Source organism: Physeter macrocephalus, chromosome 19 (assembly GCF_002837175.3).
Source record: "Physeter macrocephalus isolate SW-GA chromosome 19, ASM283717v5, whole genome shotgun sequence".
NCBI lineage: Eukaryota > Metazoa > Chordata > Mammalia > Artiodactyla > Physeteridae > Physeter > Physeter macrocephalus.
In genome coordinates, this window is record NC_041232.1 from 61,792,853 (window position 1) to 61,802,415 (window position 9,563).

The following is a 9,563-nucleotide window of genomic DNA, read 5'->3' on the forward strand; positions in this document are numbered from 1 at the left end:
ATGATAAAAAAAAAAAACCCCAAAACAAAGACCTCAACAAACTAGGACTAGAAGGGTAGAAGGGAACTTCCTCGACCTGATAAAGGGCATCTACGAAAAGCCCACAGCTAAGATCACACTTAATGGTGAGAGAATGAAAACTTTCCCTCCAAGATAAGGAAGAAGATGAAAATGTCCGTTCTTACCATTTCTATTTGACACTCTACTGGAGATTCTAGCTAGCTCAATTAGGCAAGAAAAACAAATGCAAGTCATTAGATTGGAAAGGAACAATGAAAACTATGTCATTTGTAGGTGACATTATCTTGTATATAGACTATCCTAAAGAATCTACCAAAAAAATTATGAGAACAACATGTAAGTGATGAAAATGTTCTGGTGTGAGACAGCGGTGATAGTTGCACAACTTTGTGAATATGCTAAAAACCAGTGAATTCTACACTTTAAAAGGGTGAATTTTGTGATATGTGAATTACTATCTCAATTAAAACCAAAAAAATAAAAAAATAAAAGACCTGGGAAAGAAACTAAAGGAGATCAGGGGGCAAAGTGTATGTAAATACCAGACAGCCCGTAGGACTGAAGAAGAGCCAGCATCAGTTCCGGAGTTTTCCAGCCATGAGACGTCCTGGGAAGAGCAGGGAGGTAATGGGGTGGGTGTCATCCAGGCTGCCACTAGTCACCTATCCTGGATTTGGGGGTTTAGACTAGCTTTGGCTTACCCCCTAATCTCCAGCCTAAAGCAAACCTCCCCTTGTATGTGTGCCCTTTACAGACACACTTCACTAATTGTGCCTCTATTACAAATATTTGGATATACATTTTCTTTCCTTGATTATAAAGTTTTTAAGTGAAAAGACTATTCCCCCAAGTGTCAATACAGTGACATAGACTTGGCAGATAAGTCTGTTAAATGATGAAAATCATAAAGTAGGTCAATTTAACTCTGGTGCATCCTTCTCCCCTAACCAATCCTAAGGGGCTGCATGATGTTCCTTGATCTGCCTTTTGGGCATGTCTCCAGTGATCAGAGGTCCTGGATGTGAGCTGACACTGTTGGGGGGCTCAGCTGAAGCCACTGTGCTCTCCTCCATGGCACAGGGCCATTCTTAGTGCTTTCTTACTTGAGATGACTTTATCTCACATCATAGCTAACATCACAGATGTACTCATTTCTACATGAATACAAGAAATCTCATTTATTTTTAACTATCTGAGTTGAGTTGTGGTTGCATGGTTGACAAAATTACACACTTTGAAAATATTCAATTAAAATTTAATTAATTTTGATTTTCCAGTTTTTGTTTTTGTTTTTTAAATTTTAGAGCCAATTTTTTTTCCAGGTACAAAAATAATTTTACAGACGCTTGCAAAGCACTCGGGTCCAAAGCATTGTGTCACCCAAGGTAGCACATTGAATGAGAGGCCCTGCTTTGTAGAATTTATCAGGGAACAGATGGGGAGGCATTTGGGGGAGCAGGGAGTCCCCTCCTAACCCCTAAAATCTCTCCTCTAAGGCGGTTTGCTTACTGTACCTGTGGTTTGACTGGGCCTCTCTCTTTAAATGGGAAACAGCCCCCTGGCCAGACACCTTAGACATCCCCAATGCCCATTTGCTGCCATTCCCAGGGCTCCATGCTGTCCAGCAGGGGCATAGGAGTGGGGCACACAGGCATTTACAAAGATTAGGAGAGATTGATGAACATGGACGCGGATTCATTCTCTACCACTGGACTAATCAGTTGGCTTTCACAAGCACTTTGTTCCCCCGTCATACCAGCCACAAATACCTGCTTTAACACTCTGGATCAGCCCAGCACCAGCCAAACTGATTATACTATTTAGTTTGCTCTAGGAGGAGAAATGGAAAAGATCTTTGCCCTCCCCTCTAAAGAAAGTTGAAACAAAAACAAGTAAAAGAACAACCACTGCAGGTTCTGACAGAGTAGAAGAGCCTGCCTACTGGGTTCATAGAATATGTTTGAGAAATTAAATGACTGTATCAACCTGAGTCTCAGTCTCCAAACCATTGGCTCACGATGTCAAGAGGCCTGGAGAGAAGGCAAGGGTCTTGTTGGTAACCAGGGAACATAAGTAGTAGGAAGCAAACCCCTGGGCAAGGTAGTAACTTCGATTAGAAAGATAGGGAAGCCTAGAAAAAAATAAACAGGCTCCCAAAGGATAAGATGAGAACCTAAATATCCTGGGAGAACCAACCTGGAGTGCAATGGGAGGATTTCCTGTGGGCAGTCAGCTCCACATGGAGGAGCTGTTCCATTTGGAGACACAGGCTCATGTCAGCTGGGTTTGAGGGCTGTGCCGGGGGCATTGCTTCCTTAGGAACTTGCAGGAGGATGCCCATCCATTCTAAAACCACCCCTCCAGAAGGGACCTGGGGAAACAACTGGTCTGGTCTCCACTATGTACACAAAAGGGAAACTGAGGCTGGGGTGAGGGGGGTAGTGACTGACCTTAGGCCATGCGGTGAAGTACCAACAAAGCCAGAACTAGAATGCAGATCTCCTCAGCACCATCCAGGGCTCTGGCCATGTGGTCATTCACGGTTCAGGGCCAGTGGACTCCACACGCCATGTCAGCACATACAGCCCAGGTAAGATGGAGGGGAGTGTGAGCCACTGGAGTCAGTTGGAGTCAGTCTGTCTGGTCCTAGATTGTCACCACTCCATGGTCCTCACCTGGAGCCAGTCTATCTGGTCCTAGATTGTCACCACTCCATGGTCCTCACCTGGAGTCAGTCTATCCTTTCGGGAACCCACCAAAGGCCTTTGAGAAAGGGGCAGGGGTACCAAGAGCAGGAAGGCGGGACCGGGACACCAATTCAGAATAGGGAGCAGGCTGCCCTGGTGGCTTATCTGAGATTCTCATGAGCCTCTCCTACCCCCTACAAGGTCTATTTCAGGTCTTGTCCTGGCTACAGACCAGTCTGTGCCCTTGAGTAGTGACTGTGCATCTCTGGACCTCAGTTTCCCACTCTTGAAATGAGTGGGTCAAACAGACAATATCTCACAGCTCTACGGTTACAGGGGTTTCCAACTTGAGGGTTTGTCTTTGCTTCTTATCTTGAAGTGAAGGACCCCAAACTCTCTCTTGACCCCATTTCTCTATAGCTACTGCACTGTCTTCTGCTTCTTCATTGGAGAACTTCATATTTCCTCCTCAGCCTCAGCTGGGCTCCCATCCCCACCACACCACTAAGACTAATCTTGCCAGAGTCACCAATTATTGATACTTTCCTATTGCCAAACCCCAAAGCCATGCCTCTGTTCTCACAGTCCGTGACTTCTCGGTGGCATGTGATATAGTTGATCACTTCTTCCTTCTTGAAACACATCTACCCCTTGGCTTCTCAAATATCACCCTCTCCAGGTTTTCCTGCTGTCTCACTGGACAGTCTATTTATGCTGATTCTTCCTCCTCTTTGCATTGACTCCAAAGGTGGAGGTGCCTCAGGACCCAGTCCTTGGCTTTCTTCTTCATATACACTTTCTCAGAGTCTCACCCAGTCCCATAGCTTTCCATGTCTACTTCATGTCAATGGCTGCTGAAGCTGTATCTCCAGCTAGAGAAATCACTCCGGACTGTTGCATCTGGGTGTTCACTCCTTCCCTCCAGATGAATACCTGATAGTTATCATGAACATCACACGGCCGAAGGAGAGCCCTTGACCTCCTCCACCAGTTCTCCTTATTTCAATAAACAACATTACTGGCCACTCCATGGTTCATGCCAAAGACTTAGAAGTCGCCCTTGATTCCCCTCTCTCCCTCACTCCACATCCAAACAATCAGCAAGGCGTCTCAGCTTTGAGATGACTCAGACCTCATCTGGTATCAGTCTGCTTCGCTCCACCTCTGCCTCTGCCCCCAAGTCCACTCCACTATCACTTCTCCCGTGGGCCCTTGTGATACTCTCCCTACTAGGCTTCCTGCTTCCTCTTGTGGCCCCTCCAATCCACTCTCCCCACAACTACAAATCAGATCAAGTCACTTCTCTGCTAAACAACACCCCAACATGGTATTCCTTAGCTATTAGGACAAAATCCACACTCCTTAGCCTGGGTTTCAATGGGCCACCTGATCTGGCCCCTGTCTCCATCTTTGACCTTGTCTTTACCTTGGGCTGAGCCATTTCTGACTTTTGAGCCTTTGTACTGGCCATTCCCCTGCTTGTGACATTCTTCTCCTAGACCTTCACATAGTGGGCTTTTGCTTTAGTGTCACGTTCTGAGATGCCTTCCTGGCCATCAAGGTGGAATTATCTTTTGCATCATCCTACGTCTCTGCATATTACCTATCATTCTTTGACATTTTTGTGCTCATTGTCTGTTCACTTATTGTCTGTATCTTCATTACTAGAATATAAATGGAAAGTGGGTGCTTATTGAATGAATGAATGAATGAATGATGATGATGATGTCTGGGAGTATAATTTGGAAAGCTCTACTTAAAAAACATTTAGTAACTCGGGTTGAGAACTACTCTACAAGAGACCTAATGTATTTCCTGGGTAGATTGAAGCAAGAATTTTGATTTCTAAAGATTGTGAAGGGCAATGCTTACCCTCTAATCAATCTCTAGTGGTGGAATTGCAAGGCCTGTGACAAATATTTGAAAGACAGAGATCAGTAGGGCTCTCTGTGCTTGTATTCCAATGGCGTAGAAGACTGTTGTCTTTGTTTCTCCATGTTGCTGGCCTGGCCCTTAGCTCAACAGCTGGGAAATAAAGTGCCTTCTGTCCTCCTCGAAAGGAATCAATAGTAAGAATGAGTACTTGGCTCTCTCCAAAAGGTCAGCTTGACACCTGATTTCTCAGGCTGCTCTCTTGATCCCTCCTTCCCATTAATGGGGTAGCCTTCTCCCGCCTGGCAGACAACGTTCAAAGAACAAATTTGTAATCTGATTCTGAGAAATATTATGGGGATTAAGATGGTATCTATGGGTTTGTTTGGTTTGGCCCTTTGAAGGATGGAACATAGGTCCCATGCAAAGGTCAATGCCTGCCTGGGACGGGCATCTGTGTGTGCACATGTGGGCATGGGTGCAAGAAGAGGGATGTAGGTAGAGGTATGTGAGAGCAGTAAGATCCTCACAAATGGGAAGGGTGCTCTCGGCCTGCTCACACATGGCTATATATATAGCCCAGTGACTAGCAGTACGCATGCAGAGGAATGAGTAAATGTTGGCACGTGTGTTCGTGTGTGTGATACACACCTGAGTGCATTTTCACGTGTGCTAGACAGTGCTTTACCAGGAGTCTGTAATCTAGTAACATACGACTGACTCTAAGAAGTCAAATTTCATCTGTAAACTGGGACTGCTAGCCAAGCCTTATGCAACTTACATGTTTGCTGCTGGGATTAAATGAGGACATGGAGGGAACAGGAACGTTCTCTGTAACTGGAAAGCTCTGGACATCTAATTTACCTTGCATGTGGGCTCTTGCACGTGGGCACGGGCAGGGAGGAATTCCTATCAGGCATTCTCCTTTTTAGATTTAATACTGACCATGCACTTCCCCAGGAAGGAGGCTTTGGCAGGAACTAATTTCAGGCACGCAGGGGACAGACTCGACTCCCCATACCTTCCTCTGAGCTCCCGGCAACCCCGGGGCAGACATCCTAGTAGCTGGGCAGCCTTCCTGCGTTGCAACCCCACTCCTCCCTTTCCGGTGCCTCAGTCTTTCTGTACAGAAACGCCCCGCTCTAGGAAAGCCTGATATACAGAACATAAGTCCCAAGCACGAGCGAGACAATTAACCTGGGGGACGAGGGTTAGCAAGCTGGCCGGCTGGGATCCTGTGGTTTGGAAAACATCTGGCCCCGCGCCCCACCCCCATCCCATCCCATCCCTCCCACCTCTGGCAAAGCCGCGGGGAGGAGGCGGATTATTTTATTTTATTTCTTTTTTAATGAATAAGGTGGGTTGTGGGAGCCTGGCAGGCCCCATCTGTCCGCTGCCCCAACTCAATTTGATTCCCATTCACCCGCCTTTGTTTGCCTCCCTTTTTTGATCAGCAATCTCGTGGGGTGGGGGGAGGGATGGGAGTGCAAAGGCTTAATGTTCTCGACGGCTTCGCAGAGCTGCGACGCCTCCAGGGCGCCCACCCCCGCCACAGCCCCGGCCCAGAAATCCTGGAGGTGAGCCTCCTCGGCGCGGCCGGCTCCCCGCAGCGCAGAGCCCCGTCTAGCCTGTCCTGTCAGGTGGAGAGCCGGGTCGGAAGGGGCTGTTTGCAACGTCATAGGCCTGGGATCGCTGCTGCTCCCAGGTCGGATTAAAATTCACCTTCCGGACTTCCCTAGTGGCGCAGTGGTTGGGAGTCCGCCTGCCGATGAAGGGGACACGGGTTCGTGCCCCGGTCCGGGAAGGTCCCACGTGCCGCGGAGCGGTTGGGCCCGTGAGCCGTGACCGCTGGGCCTGCGGTTCCGGAGACTGTGCTCCGCAACGGGAGAGGCCACGACAGTGAGAGGCCCGCGTACCGCAAAAAAAAATAATAATAATAAATAATAAAATAAAATAAAATAAAATAAAATTCACCTTCCAGGATCAGGTGCCTCTCTAATGGGGAGGGAGCAGCGCAGGGCAGGAAAGGAGGTCGGGGATGAGGCCCTGGAGGTAACATGGGGCCCCCAGGGGCTTCAGAGTGGGTGAGAACAGCAAATCTGGAGGTGGCACCACCGCAGGCCACTTCATCCCCTTTTAAATAGAGAAGATGATATAGTACCCCAGTTTAAAAAGTTGCCAATAGTCCTACAGCGGCAGTAGCGCTAAAACCATTTTGGAACTTGTAGACCAAAAGGTCAGCATCAGTGACCAGGTTGTTATTTGTTTGTTTTGTACATTGTCATTCAGAGTGAAAAGGGACCTCTGGAACTTCAGAGCTGAAGGGGCTTGAGGAAGTGCCACCAGCCCATTTTGCTGATGGCATGACCAAAGAGGAAAGAGCCCAGGCCTCTGGACTTCTGGCTCACTGATGGCCACTGCAGCTGAGGTCAAGTTTATGGGAGAAGGAGAGGGTCAACCAGCCACTGTCTAAGGACCCTAGTCATCTGTGAAAGTTTGGAGGAACAGGTATGAGGTCAGCAGGAAAGAAATAGCTCCCAGCCTCCTCGGAAGAGGATGTGGGTGTGCCGGTGGGGCTTGGGTGTATAATCAGATACAGCAGTGAAATTTAGTCCAAAGCCCTTTGCTGTGGGTCAGGCCACTGAGAGGTGGGAAGGCCCAGATTAAGATTCTCTCCGTGTGATAAAGGGCCGGACAGCCTGGCATTTCTGCCCTGCAGCGGTCGCAAGAATGTGGCTCTGCCTCTTCCCCGGCGTGCAGATGTACATGGGCCACAGTTGGCATGGGCTCTAGCCAAAAACCTGAGGCTGTCTGCTTATGAAGCAACTTTGTCTTCACAGAGTTCACTCCTCAAAGAATAACTGTAGGGTGAAGTAGATGGTTTTAGGGGGTATAACAGCAGTGTAGGTAGCAAGCCATGGAAGGGGGAGAGATTACTTCCAGCTGATGGCAACAGGGAAGGTTTGGGGGAGAAGGCAGCCTCTGAGCTGGGTTTAGAGGGTGGAGATGTGGCCTTGGGGAAGGGAGAGTGGTAATGCACATTTGCAGAGAAGCAAGTCAGAGCAGAAAGTGGGGCTAAATCAAGTTTGCGCTGTGTCATTGGGAAAGTCTGTGACACTGAACCACAGCAGGTACCAAGGGGATGGGGCAGGGTGGCCCCGGGCAGGATGGAACACCAACTGGAGCTGTGGTGCTCAACTGGGGGCCATGGAACACCCAGCAAAGGGATATGAGGATTGGCTGCAAGAGAGGTGGGGATCCACTGGGTTACCCAGCATTATCAGGAGTCGGAAAGGAAAATTGTTTGTACATGAAAACAGCATTTTTCACAAGGTGATGGATTTTTGTGATTGATAAATAAACCAGTGCATTTAAATGAATTATCACATTCTTAGGTGATTTGATCATTCTGAATTTTCTCAGCTGATGGATGCAGTTCTCAAGTGGAGTCCTTGAAATTGAAAGTCCTTACATTGAAAGGTGGCCTTCTACTTGAGAAGGTCCTGAGAGGGGCCTCTGAGCCCAGCCTGTGCTCAGAGAAGGCATGAAAAGGGGCCCTCGTGGGTCCTGCCTTTCAGATGTTTATACCTCCAGGAGACAAGACTCACAGATTCTAATGACGGAAAATGTCATGAGACAAATACGACCAGGTGCCAAACCCAGTTATAATCTGGGGACCACATGCATGCTGCATACAGTGCTAGGGAAATTCAGAAGAGAAATCTCTGTGGGTCGGTTAGCAGGATGGGGTTTATGGGCAATACAGGATTTGATTAATCCTTAAAGGATGTGTGGTAATTGGATAGGTAGATGAGTGAACAGCATATGTGCTTCTAGTTAATTATTTATCTGTGTTCATCTGCTTATGTATTTTTTATTTTCAGAATATTTTTTTAAATTACAGGAAAGTACAGAGAATAATATAACAGAGACTGGCGTACCCACCATCAGAATTGATGGTTATTAATATTGTGTCAGATTTGTTTCTTTTTTTTTTTTAAAAGAAATACAACAGTTGGAGTAGAATGGACAGTGTCTTTTGTTTCTCCCCAGTTCTTCTCCTGCAATTCCCCTTTCTGCACCCCACAACCAAGCCATCATGAATTTTGTGTGTGTCTTTCCAGTCTATTTTAAACACCTTTACAACATCAATGTATCTGTGAACAAATGATAGTACTGTAGTGTTTGTGTGGATTTTTAAATGAATATAAATGGTACATTGAACAAATTGTTCTGCAAGTTTGTTTTTGTTTGTCCATTTGTTTACTGAGTTATGTGTTGGTGGAACAGTGTTATTTTTACCTGCAATGGCACAGTTTTTTCCTGCAATAATAGTGTCACAGTGAACACTCTTACATGACTCCTTGCACACGTGTATGAGAGTATAAGCAGAATTACTGGGCTCTAGGGAATGCATAGTTTTAGACTCATGGTGATACTAATTTATACTACTCATCACAGTTGTTTTTAATCAGTTAATTTTTTAAAAATCTGATGAATATGAAATGGATTATATTTGTGCTTCTATATATACCTCTGTTTTCAAAGCATGTGACATAAAACATCAGAGGTGCAAACACATTGTGGTTTTGCTGAGCTGACACTAGTATCAGAAATACAAACACATTTTAATTTACTAATGTTTATATGAAGAATTTTTAATTATTGGCTTTGGAGAAGGAGGATAAATGAAAAGATGACTCTTGAATAGGAAACTTGTTCTTCTGAGCTATGGATAGAAATTGTCAATTGGACTCTGGTTATTATAAACATATGAATACTGCAGACCAACTTACTCTGTGACTCTAGGCCTTGCCATATGTAGATATAGATATTATACATATGGATTATATACATGTATGTATATATATATATATACACACACACACAAAGGATTGTCAGTGCCATCTTTATTGTATACGTGTGTATCCAGTATCCAACACACAAACACACGCACACACACACACACACACACACACACAC